Consider the following 26,319-nt stretch of genomic DNA (forward strand, 5'->3'; position numbering starts at 1 on the left):
ATTGGTCTGATCTCAATGAGGCAGCTCGAATAACCAACAGAATGTTCCTGGGCACAATGCCTCAGGAGGTGTGTGTCCTCGCTTGAACTGGCGGGTGGGCGCTCTCTCTGTGTGTACATGCATTAATGGAGGAAGTGTGTGTCTGTCTGATTTTGTGAAAATAAGGTGTTGTTCTGACTGTAAGCAGGACTCTTGAAGCAGTTGTGATGGTAGTTTTTTAAAGTTGTTTTATTTTTTATTTCACCTTTATTTAACTAGGCAAGTCAGTTAAGAACAAATTCTGATTTTCAATGATGGCCTAGGAACAGTGGGTTAACTGCCTTGTTCAGGGGAAGAACGACAGATTTTTACATCGTCAGCTCGGGGATTCGATCTAGCAACCTTTCGGTTATTGGCCCAACGCTCTAACCACTAGGCTACCTGCCCCCCCACCTGGAGTAATATTCATTTAATATTCAATATTCATTTCAGTTAATATTCATTTAGCAAGTATAGTGTAGGTCCATCACTACCACAGTACCCATTCTACCAATAAACTGCCCAATCACAGCCAAGATTACATCCGCTTATGCCTTGCTGGGTGGCATCCCGGCCCCCTCTCCTTTCCTCTTCCTCTCCTCCCTCTCTTCCCATGTATGTATGGGGAAAGCAGCTAATGTCTCTGTCCATCTACCCACCATGTCCCACCCCTTGTGGCTTCCATTCCCCAGATCCAGGCTGGAGCTCAGTCGGCAGGCTGCCGCAGAGACACGGACAGAGACGGACAGAGACGGACAGAGACGGACAGAGACGGACAGAGACGGACAGAGACGGACAGAGACGGACAGACAGAGACAGACATTGACAGACGGACAGAGACGGACAGAGACAGAGACAGACAGACAGACAGACAGACAGACAGAGACAGACAGACAGACAGACAGACACAGACAGACAGACAGAGACAGACAGAGACAGACAGACAGAGACAGACAGACAGACAGAGACAGACAGACAGAGACAGACAGACAGAGACAGACAGACACAGACAGAGAGAGACAGACAGACAGACAGACAGACAGACAGACAGACAGACAGACAGACAGACAGCAGAGCCTAGAGTACAACAGCCTCTCAGAGCAGAGGGGTTCCCTGCTTTCCTGTGTGTGTGTGTGTGTGTGTGTGTGTGTGTGTGTGTGTGTGTGTGTGTGTGTGTGTGTGTGTGTGTGTGTGTGTGTGTGCAGAGATGGAGTGTGTTCTTCTGCCTGCCTGTCTGGCTGGCTGGCTGGCTGATGAGCGTGCTCCTCTCTTGGTGCTGAGAGACTAATCCATAGCTCCTGCATAGTGTTAGCTGACGAACAGCCCTCCCTCGCTGCCAGGGGCTAATTATTACACAGCCCCCCGCCACGCTAGGAGATGGCCTGGGTGAGCTGTCATGCGGGACGGGGACTCTCCGGAGATGAGAGGAGCTGGCGGGGGATAGGGGGGGGGGGACTGCGATATACACAGCCCACATGCTGTGTTTGAGGAAGCACTGAGGGGGAGAGGGGGTGAGAAGCAGCAGTGGCATGTCCTACATAGAGACGTGAATTATCATTTGAAGAGGTAGCATGAGGCAAAGCTGTGTGAGTGAGTGAGAAGATGGAGTAAGTAAAAAAAATATATATATACATGTTACCTTTTATTTATCCGGGTAGGCTAGTTCCGAACAAGTTCTCATTTACAACTGCGACCTGGCCAAGATAAAGCAAAGCAGTGCGACACAAACAACAACACAGAGGTACACATGGAATAAACAAACGTACAGTCAATAACACAATAGAAAAAGTCTATATACAGTGTGTGCAAATGGCGTAAGGAGGTAAGGCAATAAATAGGCCATAGTAGCAAGTAATTACAATTTAGCAAATTAACACTGGAGGGATAGATGTGCAGATGATGATGTGCAAGTAGAAATACTGGTGTGCAAAAAAGTAAATAAAAACAATATGAGGATGATGTAGGTAGATTGGATGGGATATTTACAGATGGGCTATGTACAGCTGCAGTGATCGTTTAGCTGCTCAGATAGCTGATGCTTAAAGTTAGCGAGGGAATAATATATCGCTAACTTCAGAGATTTTTGCAATTCTGGAAGGAAAGGCGGCCAAAGAAGGTGTTGGCTTTGGGGATGACCAGTGAGATATACCTGCTGGAGCGTGTGCTACGGGTGGGTGTTGCAATGGTGACCAGTGAGCTGAGATAAGGCGGGGCTTTACCTAGCAGAGACTTATAGATGACCTGGAGCCAGTGGGTTTGGCGACAAATATGTAGCGAGGGCCAGCCAACAAGAGCATGCAGGTTGCAGTGGTGGGTAGTATATGGGGCTTTAGTGACAAAACGGATGGCACTGTGATAGACTGCATCCAGTTTGCTGAGTAGAGTGTTGGAGGTTATTTTGTAAATGACATCGCTGAAGTCGAGGATTGGTAGGATAGTCAGCTTTTCGATGGTATGTTTGGCAGCGTGAGTGAAGGAGGCTTTGTTGCAAAATAGAAAGCCGATTCTAGATTTAATTTTGGATTGGAGATGTTTAATATGAGTCTGGAAGGAGAGCTAAAGGCTATCAAAACTGGTCTTCTAGTGCATTGGGGACAGAGAATAAAAGGAGCAGATTTCTGGGTGTGGTAGGATAGATTCAGGGTATAATGTACAGACGGGTATAGTAGGGTGTGGGTACAGTGGAGGTAAACCTAGGCATTGAGTGATGAAAGGAGAGGTTGCATCTCTGGACGCACTAGTTATGCTGGGTGAGGTCACCGCATGTGTAGGAGGTGGGACAACAGAAGTATCTGAGGCATGTTGAGTGGGACTAGGGGCTCCGCCGTGAACTAAAACAATGATAACTACCCTAAACAGTATACAAGGCATATTGACATTAGAAAGAGACATAACGCAAGGCATAAAGCAATCACAGGTGTTGATTGGGAGAGCTAGCTAAGACAACAACAGGTAAGACATAACAACAGCTAATCAGCTAAGACAACAACAACAACATGTAAAAATGAATGGGCAGAGAGGGTCAGTTAATTACACACAGGGCCTGAGTTCGAGGCTGGGGCCGACAGATAAACAAACAAAATGTAGTACCACGATTAGTGAACAGTCCAGCAGGCATCAGCTATGTAGCCACGTGATCATAGGGTCCAGTGAACAGCAATCGACGGAACCTGGAAGCCGTTAGGTAGTCATTACTTCGCTAGCAAGCGGGAGACACGGCGTTAAAAAATAAATAATAATTTGCAGGTTGGGGCTAGTAGAAGCGTCTGCTCCGACGTCCGGCAAAGGCCGGTAGAGGGCACAACTGATGGAATAATGTCGGCAGACCAGTCGTGATGGAACGGCGGGGCTCTGTGTCGATTAAGGGTCCAGGCCAGTTGGCAAAAGAGTTATTGTAGCTGGAGAAATGTAGTTTGCTAGTTGGCAGATGCGCCTGGCTCGCAGCTAACTGGTGCTAGCTTCGGGACAAGGGCGTTAGCCACTATAGCCACTCGGTAGCAGCTAGCCAGCAGCGATGACCCGATGCAAAAGTCCAGAGCTTACGGCAAGAATCCGGTGGTGTAGTGGATTCTAGTCGTGTTAGTGAAGAGTCCGGGAGGCATCAGCTGTGTAGCCGAGTGATCATAGGGTCCACTGAGCAGGCCGGGAGATGGTCCTGGCTCAAGGCTAGCTTCGGGGCTGGGCCTCTCGGTGGCAGCTAGCTAGATGCGATGACCAGGAATAATGGTTCAGGGCTTACGGCAAGAATCCGGTGTTGTAGCGGATAAAACAGACCGATATGATCAGGATTGATAACGCGCTGTGCAGGCTGGCAAGTATTATCCATGCTAAAAGCGGCTGGTGTCTGTGCTAGCTAGTCTGTGCTTGCTAGTAGCTAATTAGCTGGTTAGCTACTGATGGCTAGCTTCTGATGGCGTTTCTGGCTATAAGGTCTAAAAATAGCAGATCCGTATCACATTGGGTGAGACGGGTTGCCGGAAGGTATATTTAATTTAAAAAATGGAAAAAGATATATACATATAGAAAAAGATGGAGAAAAAAAAACACATTTACACGGGAGAACGACAAACAACGTCTGCACTGCTACGCCATCTTGGAAAGTCTTGGAAAGAATGTTCTTCCCCTATTTTGCCTCTTCTTGACATGTTGTTGAAAAGACCCTGTCAGTCAAAGCCTCTACTCTGTCCCTAGAAAGTTGGTTCCACGTGCTAATTGTATTTTCCACAGGTATGGAAATATCACAGATTCACACCCTCTGCATAAACCACACCTAAAACATGTTACTCAAGAATATGTGAAATTGTGGACTTGCCGCTCCTCCTCATCCTCTTCCTCCTGTCATACCACCCCATATTATCTATTCTAACCTTGACCCGAGTTATGTCCTGTATATTGCGCTAAGGTATACAATTTCCTGCCAGCATTATTGGTTAAAGCAGGGATTAAGGTCTTATTTCCCAATAAACTGGGATAAAAATCTACAATTCCAGGGATATGCCAGCCGAGCGGAGGTCGTTTTCATCACATCAAACCCCCCTCTCTCTCTCCTGTTCAGTCTCCCCCTCGTAACCGTGGAGATCATCCCAGATTCGCCTCGACAGGGCAAGGAGTGTTAACGCGACCCCGCAAAACACTCCATGACAAAAACCCACACCTCCTACTCCCCCCCCCCCCCCAAATAAAAACCTCACACCCTCAGCAGGCTGTATAACACCCTCAGCCTCTGAAATGTCAGACTGTTTCCCTCCTGTTTCTCCTGTTTCTCAACTCCCGCTGCCTCCTCTTCACCCCCTCCCGCCATTGCCAGCCCTGCGGGTTATGGCACGCACTTTAAAGTGGGCTAATTGAATGCAAGGGAAGGGCTGGCTGGCTGTGGAGGCTGTGTTCTCCAGGTCCAGACCCCAGTGGGACTGGGGAATGGTTAGCGTGCTAATTACTGATAAGACCTAGCTGATGTGCTCAGGCTGGGATTAGTTGGAGCAGTAAGCAGTGGCAGAGCTGGATCAGCTAGCCCCAGGGTACTCCCTCTTTCAACACAGCTCATCTTCTCTCTCTCTCTCTCTCTCTCTCTCTCTCTCTCTCTCTCATCACTCCTACCCTCTTCCACATGGCTCATATTCTCTCTCTCTCTCTCCCTCTCTTTCTTTCATCACCTCTTTCCTTCGACTTCTTTTTCCTCACTTCTTTCGTTCTACTCTGTATTTCTCTGTGATCCCAGTGTAAGGCTCAGCCGGGAGCCAGGTGTAGCGAACACCACGCAGCTGTGGTGGCGCCAAATGCCCTGTGGTTACTACGGTGGTTCTGTGTTCTCTGAGTGATGTCAGGAGATATGAGCTGTGTGTGTGTGTGTGTGTGTCTGTCAGATAGGAAGCTGCTAGAGCAACAACAAACACTGCCTGATGCCTCCAGACAGCCCTGTGAGGTTAAACAGGCTTTGTTTTTGAGCCCGTGGTGCTGTTGCCCAACGTGTGATCCGCCTTCTAGTCTTTTACTGTCAATGTCAATATGCTTTTGGAACTACACGTGTTTCCCAGAAAGTTTGTTTGAACAAATCCAAGATCTGATGCGGAGAGACTTTGATCGCAGCCATTAGACTTTTCACCTAGTCATGCAGTGGTGGTCTCCGATGGTGGTGTGACGCCACTGCCGGTACAGCCGACCACACGCGATAGCAGGCGTGAAGTCAGCCAGCTCTGCCTCCCGGAGGGATCTTCCACCACCGTGGTAAAACGGGACCCAGGGGCAGTTGGCTAAGGCCGGGTGGGTGCATCATCTCCACCGTCACCACGACCAGCTTGGCACGGTCCACATGGATGACACTGCACCCTCCCCCATCAGCGACTGTATACCACCCCAGACGGAGCTTTTATCCCGATTCAGACTGGCAGGCGATGCGCCTTTCTGTACGCAGCTCTCGGTTTATGCTGATCAGCTCTCCCTCCAGTTTTCAAAGGAGGGACTTGTCCCTATAATCCGGGATGGCTCCATTTCGATTTCGTCACCCCCCCCATCATCCCCTCCAGAAATAACAGAGTTAAATATAGACCGCCACATTATTTAGCCACAAAGTATCCCATGTTGAGTACTATAACACCCCCCCACATCCACCAGCTTCCTCTCCTCAAACACTGTATCCTCTCGCCGTCCCTCCTCTCCTCTCTCCACTGCCACCACACACACCCTCTCCTCTCCTCTCCTCTCCACTGCCACCACACACACCGTCTCCTCTCCTCTCCTCTCATTCCTCCACTACCACCACACACACCCTCTCCTCTCCTCTCCTCTCCTCTCCCCTCTCCTCTCTCCACTGCCACCACACACACCGTCTCTCCTCTCCTCTCCTCTCCTCTCCTCTCCTCTCTCCTCTCCTCTCCACTCCCTCCTCTCCTCACCTCTCCTCTCCTCTCCTCTCCTCTCCTCTCCTCTCTCCACTGCCACCACACACACACACCCTCTCCTCTCCCCTCCCCTCCTCTCCTCTCTCCACTGCCACCACACACACCCTCTCCTCTCCTCTCATTCCTCTCCTCTCCTCTCCTCTCTCCACTGCCACCACACACACTGTCTCGTCTCGTCTCGTCTCCTCTCTCCTCTCCTCTCCCTCTCCTCTCCTCTCCTCTCCTCTCCTCTCCTCTCCTCTCTCCACTGCCACCACACACACCCTCTCCTCTCCCCTCCTCTCCTCTCCCGTCCTCTCCTCTCTCCACTGTCACCACACACACCCTCTCCTCTCCTCTCCTCTCCTCTCTTCGCTCCACTGCCACCACACACACCGTCTCCTCTCCTCTCCTCTCCTCTCTCCACTGCCACCACACACACCCTCTCTTCTCCTCTCCTCTCCTCTCCTCCTCTCCTCTCCTCTCCTCTCCTCTCCTCTCCTCTCTCCACTGCCACCACACACATGCCTGCAGCAAAGAGTCAGAAGTACCGTTCACTTTCTTTGGGTCGGTTCATTTGGATGTCTCTCTCTTTCGCCACACACAAAAACAACACAAAGCCTGGTTACTAACACAGACAAGCTTGTTGTTGACAGGCTGACCTGCCACGTGACATGGTACGTTATAAATGTAAATATGAAAGAGGACGGATGACCACGATGCAAATGCAGGTGTGCCTTTTTTTTCTTGTTTAGCATGTTTTTGCCATGTTTAAATTAGGTTTAATGTCTACTGCCAAAAATATAATAATAGTAATGTATTTAAACCATCTCAAAGTGCTACAGTGAGTGCATGAAAAGTAAAGACAAAACAATGACACAACTAGACTGACATAAAGAACACAGCTGACTCTCCAAGTGTCCCATCCGAACAATGACCCAACTTTGTGTCGTGTATCCTAACCACTCCCCAGCTGCATTCGCTAACACTTTACATTATGAAATGCGTATGTGCTGAATGCAGTTTAGTGTGGGTTAAATAGGACTCTGACACTGTTGACCTTGCCGTGTCTACATCCATCTCTTTCTCTCCTCCCCTCCCTCTTCTCCTCTCTGCTCACCCCGGTGTGAAGGGAGACGGTTTGTTATCGCTGGTAATGACTGTGCTGCCTCCACAGGTCCCGCTGATACAGACACCTACTTAACATGCACGCATACACACATACACACACATATTCAAACACACACACCCTGCCTCGGAGGTCCCGCTGATCCTAACACCTACTTAACGCAGCAAGCACTTCGTTAACCCCCCCCGGTCATTCAATTCAACTTCCCTCTTCCATTCCCCTTTAATCTGCTCGGGGCGTTCAATGTATCGACGCTCCCGCGTGCAGCTAGATTACAGCACAGCCCTACGGGCCCTGGTCAAAAGTAGTGCACTACTAGCGGGTGCCATTTGGGCCGCATTTCTCTCACAAGTGTGTCGCAGCCCCGACACTTGACAGAGTGTCAAGCTAGGAGCATGCTTATTGTTTTTCACATGATTCAAGCAGTGTTAGGATTTGATGACTTCTTTTGTAGTTCGTGCTAGTGTGACCAATGGGGTTCAACCCTAGAACCACCTCTGTAACAGTCGGTATTGGCGTAATGTGTTTTATTATTTTATTTATCAAGATTGCTGGGAAGAAGATGAGGACAGGTGTATAGCAACTCTTGGAGGACGATGAAAGTCGTCTCGTTTTGATACAATTAAAACCAACGCTGGAATTGTTTTTTTTTGTAACAATGACAACGGTCCTCCGAGAGCTGCTGAATCCCCACTCTACTTCAGTTTGCTCCTCAGTGCATGCACCTTGGCTGGTGGCAGCGGTGCTCCCTTTCCTTTACACGTACAAACAGACATTATTGAAAGTAACGACGCCAAGTGGTTGTCGAGGCCTGTTCCTTAGTCTGGACAGGCATGTTTTCAACCCTGTCCTCAGCCTCGCTCTCCGACAGGCCTGATGTACATCTGCAAACAGTTTCCTTCACGCTCCTTCTGAAGGTGTGAGTTGGCTCTGGCATTGCAGCTCCACCCGAGCCCAGTCAATGTCTGGCACAACAGAGGTGTTGGAGAGCTGTCGACCCGCACGCACGTACGCTCTCTGTCTCTCTCTCTCTCTCTCTGCCTGTGTCTCTCTCTCTCTCTCTCTCTGTCTCTCTGTGTCTGTCTCTCTGTGTCTGTCTCTCTCTCTGTGTCTGTTTCTCTGTCTGTCTGTCTGTCTGTCTGTCTGTCTGTCTGTCTGTCTGTCTGTTTCTGTCTGTCTGTCTGTTTCTGTCTGTCTGTCTGTCTCTGTCTGTTTCTCTGTCTGTCTGTCTCTGTTTCTCTGTCTGTATGTCTCTGTCTCTCTGTCTGTCTCTCTGTCTGTCTCTCTGTCTGTCTCTCTGTCTGTCTCTCTGTCTGTCTCTCTGTCTGTTTCTCTGTCTGTCTGTTTCTCTGTCTGTCTGTCTGTCTGTCTGTCTGTCTGTCTGTCTGTCTGTCTGTCTGTCTGTCTGTCTGTTTCTCTGTCTGTTTCTCTGTCTGTTTCTCTGTCTGTTTCTCTGTCTGTGTCTGTCTGTCTGTCTGTCTGTCTGTCTGTCTGTGTCTGTCTGTCTGTCTGTCTGTCTGTCTGTCTGTCTGTCTGTCTGTCTGTCTGTCTGTCTGTCTGTCTCTGTCTGTTTCTCTGTCTGTCTGTCTCTGTCTGTTTCTCTGTTTCTCTGTCTGTCTGTCTGTCTGTCTGTCTGTCTGTCTGTCTGTTTCTCTGTCTGTTTCTCTGTCTGTTTCTCTGTCTGTTTCTCTGTCTGTCTCTGTCTGTCTCTGTTTCTCTGTCTGTTTCTCTGTCTGTTTCTCTGTCTCTGTCTGTCTGTTTCTCTGTCTGTTTCTCTGTTTCTCTGTCTTTCTGTCTGCCTGTCTCTGTCTGTCTGTTTCTCTGTCTGTCTGTCTGTCTCTGTCTGTCTGTTTCTCTGTCTGTTTCTCTGTCTGTCTCTGTTTCTCTGTCTCGGTCTCCGTGGCTGCCGTGGCTGCCTGCATGTCTCGTATCACCATGGTGTTTTACATTGTTGCGTTGCGTGTTGGGAGCTGCCAGTCCCTGTGTTCCTGTCCACATCACCACAGTGATCGTCTCTGACTGAGCTCCATTTTGATTATTCCACGTTTGGCAGGCACCAACTGGGACATGCCCAACCGGTGTTTTGTCTTCTGGAGGGTTGCTCTGATGTCTACGTCGACTCGCAGACCGCTCACCTCTACTCGCTGCCAAGGGCTGCGTGGCGCATGTTGAGGACAACGAAAAGGGTTTCAATTGGAGGGGAATAACTCTGACAAGTGAGATTGTCAAATTTGGGGATTTTCTCCATCACAGTTTAAACAGTGTTAGTTAAATATGCTGACCACACCGCTCGCGTTGCAAAACACATTTACACACGCATGTTATTCAATCATTTAATCTAAACTGCTTGCGCGCGTCAACGAGCGTCTGCTTAGCCAGGCGCTAGAATACAACTTAGTTCCATTTTTTACGCTTGACGCGCAACAAGTCCCGCCTCTCCTATCTCCTCTTTTTAGGAGCTTATACCCATGTGTGGGGATTGAAAGATGAACTGAGGTCCACACTCCAGTCCAGTTGGTGGTGGTAATGCACCTTAAAGTTGGTTGCCAAGCGACATATAAAGTCCGCAGAAGAAGACTACTACTACTAATACCACTACTAATACTACTACTAATACCACTACTAATACTACTACTAATACTACTACTAATACCACTACTAATACTACTACTAATATCACTACTAATACTACTACCACTGGAGGAGAGATTACTAGAAACTAACTAGGTTTCCCCTTTTATCTGTGGATTACATTTCATTTCATTTTGACTCAAAATGGGTCAAAATTCTACAAAGGTCCAGAAAAAAATGACCTTTTTTTTCATTTCCGGTAAAATAACAACCCAGTGTTTTTTATCCCAGGACAAATTAGCTAGCAACAGCAAGCTAGCTAGCTAAATGTCCATGAATGTTTCACGTTGTTTCGACCTGTCCCCAAAATGAATAGAGTTGGTTCGGAGTTCATTTTTTTAAATATTTCAACCTGCGTGTCTGGATCGCGTCTGGTACGGATGGACAAAATCCACACGCGGGCGACGGCGGACGCAAGCGCGTTCCCGGTTGAGACAGCATGTCAGTTCTTCTTCACCATCTTAAAGGCATCTTCTCTTTCCTAGACCCCGAGTTCTCGTAGCGTGAGCACATTGGATGATATTCGCTCTGTCGTTGTCCGTGGCTCTGACAGAATCCACGCTCATCCCGAATGCGTCTGACAACATTCACCGTGCCGTCGTTTGCTGAGGTCTGACCTTATCGCCTCTGTTATCTCTGTCACAGGTCTGACAATATCAGACCTGACATCTGTTAAACTTGTCTGATGGTGTTCTAAAGAACATGGGCTTGTTGCTTACCACCCTATTCCCTGAATAGTGCACTACTTTTGCACCGAAAGTGCACAAAATAGGTAATAGGGTGCCATTTGAGACGCACACCTGTCTGCTTGTTGACAGAGCTGATATAGGTCGTTGTGACTCGCTGTTGCTCATTGGGTAGGGATGACGATGGTTGCTATGGAGCAGATACAGGTTGTTATGGTGACTGTTGCACCACTGGTTAACTGATTCAGGTTGTTGTGGCTGTTCTTGTGTTGTGACTGGTTTAGGTTAGTCATTGTGATGACTGCTCTTTCCATAGCGCTGGTGTTTACTTGACTTTGTTAGCGCTTTTGTGGAGGACCGTGTGAAAGGTCACTTGGCAAACTCGACTGACATTTTGCGAAGGTGTGTGGGATGGAGCTTCATCCATTATGGTCCTATCTAATTTCAGATAGGCCTGTCATTTAATAATAATGCTTGACAGTAATGACAGTAATTTCAGAATAAGTAAGTACTGTGAACTTCAAACAGACTGATGCTCGTCACATGACTGTCTGACTGAGACTTTAAAGCCAACCACGCCCAATGGTGGAATGACCGCAGCCGCTGACATATACGTACCTATTGCCAACTGATATATGGATCATAGACAGACAGACAGACAGACAGACAGACAGACAGACAGACAGACAGACAGACAGACAGACAGACAGACAGACAGACAGACAGAGAGACAGACAGACAGACAGACTGCCTTTGCATTGTGCGGCAGCCTGCTGTCCCGGGGTGGAACGGTGGAGGGGTGCAGGAGAGGCCCCTGGAAGGAGACAAGGAGGCGACCTTGGAGCCCCGAGGCATCTTAAATCAACCTGGGTCAGGCGTACCCTTCACACAAGATTCTTTCCTTTGGGTCTTAAATTTCGCCTCCTCTACCTTTTTATTCTGTTCAGCTTTTCTTGTTTTACTGTCTTGCAGACAGATGGCTCGGTCCTCTTGCGTTGCAAGGCCCCAGATCTATCTGTCTGTGTAGGCCTACGTCCTGTGGCCCTGCCGGTTTTTATCTGGACTGCCCTAGCGGGCGAGCGCTCTGTGCGACATGTCAGCACGTCAAGTTGACCTTTTTAAGAAGTTCCGTTTGACGGTGGCGTCGCCACGCCTACAGCAAAACAAAAGAATAAATGCTCCCTCATAATCCCCCATATCCTGACAGAGATCTCTCTCGTCTGCGGAGGGATGGGCGGATGGTAGTCAAAGGGAGACGGGCACTGACAGCAGGCCAGAAGGCAGGACAGTCACTTGGAAAGACCCCCAAAGCGTATGGTGAAGAATCTAAAACAGACACAGTTGTGGTGTGGGTCATCATCTGGGCAGAATCTCTGTTGTCTCAGAGCTGTGTCACGCCCAAGGAAAAAGAGGAGGAGGGCCGTTAGTTCCCATCCACAACCCAGAGAGGGAGAAAGGGAGGGGGATTGAGGAAGAGAAATAGGGTAGGAGGGGGGGGTTGAAGGAGGGATGGAGGACACAGAGGGAGGGAGGGGGTAAATGGAACAAATGATGGGGAAGGCGGAGGGAGGGGGGGGGGTCAGTGATGGAGAGAATGAAGGGAGTGATGGTTGTCTTGAAGGAGGGACTGAGGGAGGGGGTAGGATGAGGTGATGAGGGTGAGCCTGTTAAAGTATGCTATGATGGTAGTGTGGCTGCTTTGGCGGGTGCTAAAAGCCTGTTAAAGGGACTTGACTGCTTTTACTGCCTGACTGCCTCTCCTCTGATCACTTAAACGCACGACCTTCAGGACTCTATCTGATGAGAAACGCTTAAGACCACTCTGCATTAGAGGTGTGTGTGTGTTTTTGTGTGAGCGCCTTTGAAAAACTGTGTGTGTGTTTGACCCTTGGGGGAAGTGTGTGTGTGTGTGTGTGTGTTGCCTCTGTCTGTCTATACAGATACGGTCCAATATATTGGTACACTTGCATGATTCTAACTTTTTTTCCCCACTATAATATAAGTTGAAATTCAAAACACATTTGGTCTTTACGCTTGTTTTTGTTTGATTTACAACTACACAGGACCAATTCGCTTTTTCTTTTTTTTTAATCAAAAGTGAAAGTAAAGATTTTTCACTTCAAAGTAATAAAAAAAATGGCCGGAACTAAATCCTTCAGAATTCTAATTAATTTGGTTGGATGCAGTGATTCTCGTTTACTGTGTAATTTATCTCACCTATGGTAAATTGCAGGTGCCTACAGGGTAAAAACCCGTTTTGAAAATAAAAATGTAACACTCCATTCTAAAGTGCAAGTTTGCCAATATATTTGACAGCATCTGTACAGTTTGTGTGTGTGTGTGTCTTTCAGTGCATGTATGTCTATGGAACAGTAGTGTGTGTGCGTGTGTGTGTGTGTCTTCCAGTGCATGTATGTCTATGGAACTGTGTGTGTGTGTGTGTGTGTGTGTGTGTGTGTCTTCCAGTGCATGTATGTCTATGGAACAGTAGTGTGTGTGTCTTCCAGTGCATGTATGTCTATGGAACAGTTGTGTGTGTGTGTGTCTTCCAGTGCATGTATGTCTATGGAACAGTTGTGTGTGTGTGTGTGTGTGTGTCTTCCAGTGCATGTATGTCTATGGAACAGTAGTGTGTGTGTGCACCTTGCCAGTGGGGAGACACCCTTCCAGTGTCACGGTGTGCAAAGCCCAGCTGTTTCATAGAGGGAGAGATGGATGAAGAAAGAGAACAATGGAGAGACAGAGAGAGAGATCCCAAGGGATTTTGGCTGAGGGACAAACGCTGCTTTCCTTTCATAATGGCTTGTCAAGTCCAAGACTCCTAATTGGTCTGTTTAGACGGCACGCGCCAGAAGGCTGGTCAGCTGGTTTGATTTAACCAGAATTGTCTTCGTTTGAATGTCGGTACGACAAGGTGTTCTGTCAGTCTGTCTTTAAACAGGCGAGGACAGGTGTGTATATCCAAGTCCTCGTTTGTCTTTCACGTTGAGGTATCCACCGCGATGTCACACAGCGCCACCTTATCTGTGAGTGTGTTTTTTTGTTCATTGCGAACTGGCTGGACAGTTGCTGTGGTGTGGCTTCGCGCTATTCGCCTCTGGTGTTTTGGGATGTAGAAGTTTGCTTTCAACCATTTATCGACCTATGAAACACGGAGGGAGCAGAGAGAGAACATTCAACAAGTCCCCTCTCGATTTCTCTCTCTCTCTCTCTCTCTTGTGAAATACCAGTTTTTTTTTCTATCACCATGGTTATGGTTATTCATAACTCTCCTTGTTATTGGACCTAGTTTGTGCGTAGTTTAGTTTTCATATTGAAATATAACAACCTTCAAAGTGGAGCCTAGTTATTCAACGGCAACACTGACGCACTTTGGCGAGAATGATTGAATTTCCACGAAAATTGTAAGATGCTGGCGCTCTGGTTTTATATACCCTCTTCTGTCTGCTTTCAAGGAGAATCCTACGAAGCGGTTCTATCATATGAACCTCAAGGGGCCATGTTAAAAAAAGGCCTAAGGACTCTTTCTTCCCTGTTCCATCCTCTCTAGAATTTTTTATTTTATTTTTTTGTATAGTTTTTATCTCGCAAGGCCACTTTGGGAATGCAGGTCTGAGTGTTCATTTCCTCTGCCTCTCTCCCTTCGGTCTGTCGTTCTTTCTGAAAGCTAATTACTGAGAGAGGTCTCTGAGTGGTGCTTGTCTGCCTGTGGTTGACGTGCTTCCTGGGCTTATTTAAGGTGTTGGTTTGTCACGGTTTAGTGTGAGAACGTGTTTGTTTGCGTGGATGTAGTGTTCCTTACTACAACCTGCGGGGTTGTTCAGTGCCCCTCCGTCCCATTCCAGACCATCCCGACTATGCCGATCAGACACACTCTTCCTCCTCCTCTCTCCGCTCTTTCAACCCCTCCAAACACCACCACACCTCTACCCCTCCCCCCCCCGCCCCCACACTGACAATAAATAACTTAACAAGCAGAGTGAACCATAAAGTTTATTTTTATTTTTATCAGTGGTGCAGGTAGCAGAAAAGAGGAGGACGGAGGGAGGAGGTGAAGGAATCGGGGAGAGAGAGGAGGAGGAAGAGTGTGTCTGATCGTCATAGTCGGGATAGTCTGGAATGGGACAGAGGGGCACTAAACAATCCCCCATTTTCAAACATACACACACGCATGTACAACCTAAGAGTTAACGATCACGTCTGTTACAGTAGCAAACACACACCCCTCTACCTCTCTCAATCAGGGCTCCTCAGGGAGCCTGGTCTGTTATCTCCGTTGTGTGTTTTGTAGTCATGTTTGCCCTTTATTTATAGGATCATTTATTGAACACTGGGACTGGTAGATTTTGAACTATTGTTTATCTATTATTTGAAGGTTCGGGGGAAGGGCATGTCTGTGACATGACTTTTCCAGGGTCGTCTATGGTTTAGGAAACATACACAAAACAAAAATTGAAATGCAGCATGCAAAAATGTCAGTTCATGTACGGAGTCTATGGATTTCACAGATTTTGCATCTGTTGGTCACAGATACATTTAAATATGGGCCTCACAATGGGCCTCACAATGGGCCTCAGGATCTCATCACGGTATCTCTGTGCATTCAAATTGCTATCGATAAAATGCAATTCATTGTCCGTAGCTTATGCCTGCCCATATTATAACCCCACCGTCACCATGGGGCACTCTGTTCACAACGTTGACATCAGCAAACCGCTCGCCCACACAATGCCATACAAGTGGTCTGCGGTTGTGAGGCCGATTGGACGTACTGCTAAATTCTCTAAAACAACGATGTAGGCGACTTATGGTAGAGAAATGAACATTCAATTCTCTGGCAACAGCTCTGGTGGACGTTCCTGTGGTCACCATGACAATTGCACACTCAACTTGAGACATCTGTGGCATTGTGTTGTGTGACAAAACTGCGCATTTTTAGAGTGTCCTTTCATTGTCCCCAGCACAAGGTGCACCTGTGTAATGAGCATGCTGTTTAATCAGCTTCTTGATATGCCACACCTGTCAGGTGGATGGATTATCTTGGCGAAGGAGAAATGCTCACTAACAGGGATGTCAACACATTTGTGCACAAAACTTTTGAGAAATAAGCTTTTTGTGCGAATGGAAAATTGACTGACTGGCTGACTAGATGACTGATTGGCTGACTGGCCTCTTGCTATTCCTGTTCCAGAGACTAAAACAGCCTGGACGTCCTGCTACAAACACAGGGACGCACAAACAGAGCGAGAGAGAGACACACAAACAGAGAAGCAAGGAATGCAAATTGGTGGTATGCACACACATGTACAATGCACACGCGCACACAGTCCGATACATTCTTTGTAGTTAAATGTATGGCCGAACACACACACACACACACACACACACACACACTCATTCACTGTTTCCCAGCGGTGAGATTGAGAAAATTGTCTAGTCTTTTCTTCCAAAGTTCCAGACCAATAGGTCTCCCTCTCCTCCCACAGCCAACATCAAATCTCTCAACCCCTCCTGCTACTTCAGACTGGGCAGACGTGTCACAGCACACACTCTCCTTTTCTCCCAGGTAATGACTTCTTTGATTGACAAAAATGAGACCAAAAACCCAAATCACTTACCAGAGAACAGAAATTGCTACCAGGTGTGTTTTTACTAAGGCAGCCATCTCTCTTTTTTTTCTCTTGCTCTCTCACTTTCTTTCCCTCTCTTGAAGTCGTTAATTCTCCACAGTGGAGGAACTCCAATCAGAGGGGTGTGTGTGTGTGTGTGTGTGTGTGTGTGTGTGTGTGTGTGTGTCCGTGTGCAGAAGTGTGTGCTGACAGCCAGTCTCAATCCAGATGTGACACTACCCCCTTCGTCCCTCATCCCCGATCATCAATTCTCATTCCTCCTCCCATCTCTCTCTAAAGTCCTGGAGGAAAACAAAGGTGGCGGTATAGAGGGAGGGAAAGCGAGATGGATGGCTGAAGTAGGCTTTAGTTTTAAAGCCTCCTCCTGTACACTCTCTTCACTCTGGATTTAAACGCATAGAATACATACTGCACAGTACACACACACACACACACACAAACACACAGGCGACGGTCTGTGGATGAGTCCGACTCAGTCTGGGTCTACTAGTGGTGCTGTCCTGATGGAAAGGATGTGTGAACGAGGAGAGGAGAGGAGGAGAGGAGAGGAGAGGAGACGAGAGGAGGAGAGGAGAGGCTGGCTAGGTGTTTTGAGGCTCATGGCGGCACGATAACTCACTGGAGCAGCTGTCAGTGAAGCGAGCGGCGACACGCGGAGGAGTGGGGTGAACGGTGAGGAGAGGCGCTACTAGCCCCATTAACACTAGCTAGCTAGCCCCATTAACGCTAGCTAACAGTTACCCCACTCAAGTGGGACTGGGGGGGGGCTAGCTTAAAGTGAGGTGCCTCGTGTCACTCTTTTTAATTAAAGCAATGAAAGTGACAGCCAGCCGAGGTTAGGCGCTCAATTAGGGAGACAGAGCGAGGGAGGGAGGATTCAGATGAGATAGCAGGGAGAGGTGTGTGTGCGTCCGTCCGTCCGTGCGTGCGCTCGTGCATTTGCGTGTGTGCATGCGTCTGTGTGTGTGTATACCCCGTGTGTGTGTGTTTGCATGATCTCACTTCCTATGGGCCTCCAGACCAAAGGCAGTTTCTGTGGGAGAGAGTGGAGTGTTTTATAGAGGCCCTGTCAGCCTGCCTCAGGCCCCAGCCTGGATTTACTGGCCACAGACAATGTTTATCACTCAACAGAGAGTAATGTGAGCAGGAGGGAAGGGGGAGAGCGAAAACGAGGGAAAGAATGAGTTGGGCAGAGAGAACTGGAGACGGAGAAACAAGAGAGAGTACGGGAGACCGAGGAACCAGAGACGAGAGTCTGGTGAAAAGGAGGGGGGAGAAGAGAGAGGGTTATTGGCGGCTTTTTTCTCTGTCTTCTCTGTCCATTCCTCGGTGCTCCCTATAAATCCATGCAGAGATAGATGTACCTAGAGAGCGAGAGAAAGAGGGGGATGGGGGGTGGGAGGGAATGAGAGAACGATGGGGGAGGACAGAGAGCGACAGACTTCAAAGATTTCCAAAAGCCCTGAAGTGATTTAAAAAAAAAACTGAAACTGAAGATGTTCAAGCTCCGCCCTGGTTGCTTTAGAGCAGAAGGGACTCTTCCCATACTTCTTCAGTATTTATTTTAAGCACCTAGCTTTTTTTGTCTTCAGTCTTCTATCGTCTTCACGTGGTCTTTTACAGAGTCTTTGCTGAGCTAACTTGGTAGCGAATAATATGTTTTGCAACTGCAATACCCTCCACGCGTACGGCATCTTTTGTATAGTGTCTTTTATAGAGTATCCGTCACAGTGTATTTGCGGTATCGTCGCTGTGTGCCCACAGTACCTCCGTAGGATTTTCACGGTGTCTTAGCTGTGTGCCCACAGTACCTCCGTAGGATTTTCACGGTGTCTTAGCTGTGTGCCCACAGTACCTCCGTAGGATTTTCACGGTGTCTTAGCTGTGTGCCCACAGTACCTCCGTAGGATTTTCACGGTGTCTTAGCTGTGTGCCCACAGTACCTCCGTAGGATTTTCACGGTGTCTTAGCTGTGTGCCCACAGTACCTCCGTAGGATTTTCACGGTGTCTTAGCTGTGTGCCCACAGTACCTCCGTAGGATTTTCACAGTGTCTTAACTGTGTGCCCACAGTACCTCCGTAGGATTTTCACGGTGTCTTAACTGTGTGCCCACGGCGCTGTCTGGCACCTGGCATCCAGCGGAGAAGCCTCTGATTGGAGGTGTGAAAACTCCCTGGTCCAAACCCCTCGCCTCGCCGCTCCCTCCCTCCTCCCTTTCACACGTTCACACACACCCCGTCACGGCACACACCATGCCCGCTGACATTTAGCCACAGCACATCGCTGAGTTCACTGAGGTTGGATGAGATGGAAGGGACGGGCAATGTGTGTGTGGAGGGGAGGGGGGGGGGGATAGGGTTGACTGCCTCTGTATGCTCAACAGAGAGGGTCCCATTTGGGTGGTTGGTTCAGGGGAAAGACCACAAGGGACGGCTTGTTCTCCCAGGAAGGTCCATGTAGAGGGGGAAGGTTACCTTGACAAGGAGAGCGAGTTTGACACCAAGACCACTTTTACCCTCGGGAACTTTGTGCATGTCACCATCCAAGTCTCTCCTTCCTTCTGTACTTCAGACAGCTGACATGATTGGATAAGCATAGGCAGTAAGTACTGCCCATCCAGATCTTTTAAATCCAAAAAGGTTAGCAGGGGAAAGGAGGCTGAAGTATTGGACTGGAGTCCTTCCTTAACCGTCAGCAGCTGGGCTGAGAGAGATGAGGGTTCCACAACTTACTCCTCGGGCCTACATGTGGGGTGCCCACTTTCTCCTGCTTCCCACCTCTCCTCTTCCTCCCACACTCTCTCTCTGTCTTCTTGTACACCTCTGTATTCTTCCTCCCACACACCCTCTCTGTCTTCTTGTACACCTGTCCTCTTCCTCCCACACACCCTCTCTGTCCTCTTGTACACCTCTGTATTCTTCCTCCCACACACCCTCTCTGTCTGCTTGTACACCTCTGTCCTCTTCCTCCCACACACCCTCTCTGTCTTCTTGTATACCTCTCTCCTCCTCCTCCATCTTGTACAACTCCTCAGCAGGCGCTCCTCCTCTTCCCCCCCCATGCTTCCCGTGTGCCAAGGTGTTGAATAATGAATGGAGGCAGGCTGGGTTGATTAAAACAACACTTCCGTCCAACCTCATTTAGTAAAGGTCTGACTCAGTGAGAGGGGCCAGCAGTGTCCTCACCAAGACTGATTACTCCTGACAGCGACACGCACACGCATCATCGCTAGCATCCCAAATTAGGCACTCAACACATTACAGTACCAACAGAAAGGTGCCTTGCCCCGCCCGTGCTTGCCTGACACGAGAGTAGACGTGTGCTCCTCCACACGTGCGCAGACACACACGCCTCCCTCGTTCGCGCCAGTTGCCGGCTCCCGCCCCCGTGAACAAAGCATCGATCCTGTCCTCTTTAACATGCCCCAGCCCATTCCCTTACAATATGAACATCAATCACACTCCAGTGGGCAACTACTACTTCTACACTGCTGGAGAATGTTGGGGGGGAGGCAAAAAACCTGCCTCCTTCATCTATTTCAGGGGGGAAAATCTCATTCGCTAATCGCTTGTGGCACATGGTGCGAGTTCCCTTTCGCTAATTATGTCTGTGAGATGCTATTAATGTCTGCTTTGATTCCTGCTCCGCCGTATCCACAGCAGCTGCCAGACAGGCTTTTTTTAAAGGTCCGCGTGAGAGTAGAGAGAGCCTGCTTTTGAAGAACAAAAGTGTGTGTGTGTGTGTGTGTGTGTCTAGTAAAATATGTCCAGTGTGTTGAGGGGTGGCGTCTCATTAGAGGAGGGGAAATAGCCGTCACAGCTTGACAGACCGGCGTTAGCCTAGCGCTCCTTCGCTAGCGCACAGCTCACCGCTTGCCTCTGCGGGGGGCCTCCCCGAGACGGAGAGGTGGAGGGAGAGAGAGAGAGAGAGAGAGAGGTAATTTTCTTTGACGTGACCTCTCTTGATGGGCCTGCCTGTGTGGGTGGGAGGGAGGAAGGAAGGGAGCGAAGGATGGGCAGACAGATGGAGGGAGTCCTGGTGTGTGTGCGCTAGAGTGTATGACGGGGTTAAACGATGCCTCACCATACTCCCAGACTTTCAGTGCCCTGCTCTCCGTGAGGTGGAGAAGCTAGCTGCTAGCGCATCGCTTAGCGTACTAAGAGAAGAGCGTACCCGGGCCTGGTGGGGAAGGAAGAGGAGGGCTACGACAATAAGACTGGAGGAACTCTTGTCAGATAACCAAAACGCCTTATGACCTTTGACATGAGCAGTGCGGAGTGGCTAGAACGGTGAAACAGGTCAATGGCGGGTTAGGGCTCTGTGAACCTAGATTACTGCACTAGACAAGGCTATATCACACTGTCTCCAGTACTACCAATATACACACACTCTGTCATACAATACCATGATACCAAAAGCACATTGACACCATAACATTCATAGCAACATTATGCCACGTGATCTGACGTTCTGCGTTATGTCCTCCATTGACGTCCTACATGCAACTTTGCCCAATAGACCAGATGCCTTATTTTGTCTGAATGAATCACAGGATGAACCGGTCTGGAAACTAAAGCAGCTGACGAGAGAGAGAAGAGAGAGAGAATAGAGAGAGAGAAAGGTTGCCGCGCACACACAGAGACTGGTACATGACACACACACACACGCTCAGTTAGGAATGCAGCTGCGGCGGCCTCGTTCTGCTCGCTAGTGCAATTTCTTAGCATGAAGTGGCTCTGCCGCCATAACAGGGCTGCTGTTTAATCAGCTGGACACACAAACAGTTTAGTGAAGTGTGCAGTGGAGGGTTACTGAGTGTTTAGTGCAGTCGGGAACGGAGCACAGTGCCACACGTTCTTGGTGTGTGTGTGTGTGTGTGTGTGTGTGTGTGTGTGTGTGTGTGTGTGTGTGTGTGTGTGCGTGTGTGCGTGTGCGCGTGCGCGTGTGTGCGCGTAGTGTTGTGTTTACTGTTCATCGTTCACCTTTTGCCTGAAACTTCTCTGGCAGTGGGCATCATCTCGGGGGACGGTAGGGATGCCAGATATTGGAGTGTAGCGGTCTAGGTGGTTTTGCTGTGTCGATGATTTGAGCTCTGAGACTGTTCGAGCAGCCAGAGAGGAGTGATCAGCTTGATCAGCTCGTGGCAAACGGCTTCATGGACTGGCAGGATGAGTGCCGGGGTGAATGCTTGGTGACGTTTACACCAGGTTGGACCAACTCCGCGTCCCAAAGGGCAGCCTGTTCCCCCTGTTTTCATGGAGCGCTACGTTTGACCAGGGCCCGTAGGTTTCTGGTCCAAAGCAGTGCACTATATAGGGAGTGGGGTGCCAATTGGGACGCACCATTATACTGGAGGCCAAATGAAGATGAAATACTTTTGTATAACTTGTGTTTGTTTCCGTAAGAGGATAGACCTCTGTCATCCTTAGATCTCGACCCATAGGCCGTTTCTTTGTGATGATTTGCGTGAAAACAACTGTAATAATTTGGACATCTCGTGTGCCTTTCCATGTGCTCATTCAAAGAGCAGAAATGGCTCAGATTAGAGGGGGGGGGGTGTACGGGGCGGAAATAAAACTGCACACCTTTTGTGTATATTTTGCTGAGCTCGGCTGCTCTGGTCCAGTGTTTTGGCTGCAGCCCTAAGCATTCTGGGTATTACTATCAGCCAACAGAAGCGTCTGGCCACTCTGCCATGTGTCTGTGTCTGTACGAGTGTTACTGGAATGTCTATCTCGCTGATAGCTTTTATATGGAGAGGCGATAGTAATTCAACATGTTAATGCAGTACTTTTATGCATGATGCATATTTTATAGTCCTTTCATTGTGGCTGTGGTATCTCTGATGGTATCTTATCGGAGTGTGTGTGCGCATGGCTGCGTCGGCCTATGTGTCTATTGGCCCTGTGTGTGTGTGTATTGGCGTGTGCATTAATCTGAGCGTCGCAGTGACATAATCACCTATCAGATGGGGCTGTTGTCTGCCCCGTTGTTCCCGTGGGCATTGTCAATATGTCGCTTCTGTTTTACAAGACCTTGACTATCTTCTCTGTCTCTCTCTCTCTTCAAGGGGCTTTACTGGCATAGGAAGCATATGTCAAGTGAAGTAGACAATAAAGAATATAAAATGAACAGTAAACATTACACTCACAGAAGTTCAAAAAGATAAAAGACATGACGAATGTCATGTTATGTGTATATATAAAGTGTTGTGACGATGTGCCAAAACACTGGATCTCTCACACACACACACACACACACACACACACACACACACACACACACACGGCCTGATTTGCACACAGTGTTGGCAACATGCACTTGACCCCCCGACCTCCTAGATGTTGGTCTCTATTAAGGGATGTGACGGAGGGAAGGATGGGGCATTCTGTCTTTCCAAAGCCCAAACGCCCGCACCTCCATCCACACAGCACTGGTAGAATCGGCACAGGAGGGAAAAGAGACTGCTTAAAAGGCTGTAGTAAAAGTCAATATTGGGCCAGGCTGGTAAACTGTCTGGTAAATAGTCAACATTATAGTCCAGACTCGGGTCAACTGATGTGAACCAACCAACAATGGTACTGTAGTGCTTCAGTGTTGTGTCTATGGAGCCGTGTTGTAGTGCAGCTGGTTATTACTCCAAGTTTAACGAGAAAGGAAGCTTTGCTATTGGTAGAGTGGTCTGCACTTCAGTCTCTGGGCCCAGCTGGTCACAGGAGCTTTACCGCTGGTGAACTTTGGCTAAAATATGCACCTTAAAAGCCCATTAAAAGAATGTGGAGCTGGTGCTACAGCATGGCTCTTTCAGAGTGGTCAGCTGCCCACTCTGCTGTCCAGGGTGGTTCTAGGTCAGTTTCCTCCGTTGTGGCTCAGAGCATGGTGTTTTGCAACGCTAGGGTTGTGGGTTCGATTCCCACGGGGGACCAGTACGAAAAAAAGTATGAAAATGTCTGAGCTCTGGATAAGAGCATCTGCTAAACGACTAAAATGTCAATGTGAAACGAGGACGTGGATGGAAGGCAAACTATAGTGGCTCTCCTAGTGGGAACTGACCCGGTGCGGAACGAGCCAAGTAGGCCAGGGGTCACGCTGTTTGTTCCTGTCCTCCACAGACACGCGCACATGTACGCAAGAACACACACACTTCTCCCCCCTGGTCTGCAGCTGCTAGGCTGGCGGGAAGTGACCCGCCGAAGAGGTGACTGGACGTGTGTGTGTGTGTGTGTGTGTGGGGGGGGACTGAAACAGGCAGGATGCCATGTGCTGTGGGGATTCCCCATCCAGCACTAATGCATTTCTCAATACACACATGTTACATGAGTCTGCCAAATTAAATGTGCCCTTTTGTCGAAACACCCACTGCATGCTTTTGCTACGAAACCCTTCCGTGCTGGACAACCTTAGTGTCTAGTTATTCCACTCACAATGACTTCACGGTTGGTTTGATTGTAGGGCAAGATAAGGACCTGCAGAATGTCTGTTTTCATTTCAATTTTTTGTCAACTTCACCTATAGGTGAGAATTGTTTTGAGGCAGCTGGCTTTGTGTTAAGGGTTGAAATTGTGAATGAATAGAAGAGAGAGAGAGAGGAGGGAGTGAGAGATTTCAAGCGGCTGGCTGGCTGGCTGGCTGGCTGGCTGGCTGGCTGGCTGGCTGGCTGGCTGGCTGGCTGGCTGGCTGGCTGGCTGGCTGGCTGGCTGGCTGGCTGGCTGGCTGGCTGGCTGGCTGGCTGGCTGGCTGGCTGGCTGGCTGGCTGGCTGGCTGTGTGTGTGTGTGTGTGTGTGTGTGTGTGTGTGTGTGTGTGTGTGTGTGTGTGTGTGTGGCTGTGTGGTGTGTGTGTGTGTGTGTGGCTGGCTGTGTGGCTGGCTGTGTGTGTGGCTGGCTGTGTGGCTGGCTGTGTGTGTGTGTGTGTGGCTGGCTGGCTGGCTGTGTGTGTGAAATGGCTGGCTGTGGCTGGCTGGCTGGCTGGCTGGCTGGCAGGGTCTGGCTGTGCTGGATAGTGTGTGTGTGTGTGTGTGAGGCCTACAGCCAGGAAACGTGGGGTAGTGTTGTCCTGTGAGGCCTACAGCCAGGGAACGTGGGGTAGTGTTGTCCTGTGAGGCCTACAGCCAGGAAACGTGGGGTGGTGTTGTCCTGTGAGGCCTACAGCCAGGAAACGTGGGGTGTGTTGTCCTGTGAGGCCTACAGCCAGGAACGTGGGGTGGTGTTGTCCTGTGAGGCCTACAGCCAGGAAACGTGGGGTGGTGTTGTCCTGTGAGGCCTACAGCCAGGAAACGTGGGGTGGTGTTGTCCTGTGAGGTCTACAGCCAGGGAACGTGGGGTAGTGTTGTCCTGTACAGGTCTACAGCCAGGAAACGTGGGGTAGTGTTGTCCTGTGAGGCCTACAGCCAGGGAACGTGGGGTGGTGTTGTCCTGTGAGGCCTACAGCCAGGAACAGCGTGGGGTAGTGTTGTCCTGTGCGGTCTACAGCCAGGAAACGTGGGGTGGTGTTGTCCTGTGAGGCCTACAGCCAGGAACGTGGGGTGGTGTTGTCCTGTGAGGCCTACAGCCAGGGAACGTGGGGTGGTGTTGTCCTGTGAGGCCTACAGCCAGGGAACGTGGGGTGGTGTTGTCCTGTGAGGTCTACAGCCAGGGAACGTGGGGTGGTGTTGTCCTGTGAGGTCTACAGCCAGGGAACGTGGGGTGGTGTTGTCCTGTGAGGCCTACAGCCAGGAAACGTGGGGTGGTGTTGTCCTGTGAGGCCTACAGCCAGGGAACGTGGGGTGGTGTTGTCCTGTGAGGCCTACAGCCAGGAAACGTGGGGTGGTGTTGTCCTGTGAGGCCTACAGCCAGGAAACGTGGGGTGGTGTTGTCCTGTGAGGTCTACAGCCAGGGAACGTGGGGTGGTGTTGTCCTGTGCGGCCTACAGCCAGGGAACGTGGGGTGGTGTTGTCCTGTGAGGCCTACAGCCAGGAAACGTGGGGTGGTGTTGTCCTGTGCGGCCTACAGCCAGGAAACGTGGGGTGGTGTTGTCCTGTGAGGTCTACAGCCAGGGAACGTGGGGTGGTGTTGTCCTGTGAGGCCTACAGCCAGGAAACGTGGGGTGGTGTTGTCCTGTGAGGCCTACAGCCAGGAAACGTGGGGTGGTGTTGTCCTGTGAGGCCTACAGCCAGGGAACGTGGGGTGGTGTTGTCCTGTGAGGTCTACAGCCAGGGAACGTGGGGTGGTGTTGTCCTGTGAGGTCTACAGCCAGGGAACGTGGGGTGGTGTTGTCCTGTGCGGCCTACAGCCAGGGAACGTGGGGTGGTGTTGTCCTGTGAGGCCTACAGCCAGGGAACGTGGGGTGGTGTTGTCCTGTGAGGTCTACAGCCAGGGAACGTGGGGTAGTGTTGTCCTGTGCGGCCTACAGCCAGGGAACGTGGGGTAGTGTTGTCCTGTGAGGCCTACAGCCAGGAAACGTGGGGTAGTGTTGTCCTGTGAGGCCTACAGCCAGGGAACGTGGGGTAGTGTTGTCCTGTGAGGCCTACAGCCAGGGAACGTGGGGTAGTGTTGTCCTGACAGTAATATATGGCGTTGGAAGGAAGTCAACAGGAGAAAGATGGAGGAGCTGTGTGGGAGGGGAGTTGATGTAGACTTGAACAAAAGCCTAAAGTTGAAATATTGAACCGGGGAGGGGTGAGCCAGTGAAAGGGTTGGAAGCCACAATGGGCAGGCCCAGATGTGTATTGAGAGGGGGGTGAAGGGAAGGGAAGGGAAGGAAAGAGACTGAGTGAAGAAGGGAGGGAAGGAGGGGAGTTTTGTGTTGTGTTTTCAGATGGTCTGGTTAAACATTAGCAGGCTAGTGAATGTGTCAGGGTCCACCACCACA

The 26,319-nt window shown here is 49.6% G+C and overlaps 1 protein-coding gene across 1 annotated transcript in view; it reads left to right on the top strand.

The window, feature by feature from the left end:
• Positions 1-26,319, top strand: part of LOC115104038 (retinoic acid receptor alpha-like) — a 178,397-nt gene that overhangs the window by 77,572 nt on the left and 74,506 nt on the right. The gene's annotated exons all lie outside the window — the stretch shown is intronic.

Source organism: Oncorhynchus nerka, linkage group LG21 (assembly GCF_034236695.1).
Source record: "Oncorhynchus nerka isolate Pitt River linkage group LG21, Oner_Uvic_2.0, whole genome shotgun sequence".
Lineage (NCBI taxonomy): Eukaryota > Metazoa > Chordata > Actinopteri > Salmoniformes > Salmonidae > Oncorhynchus > Oncorhynchus nerka.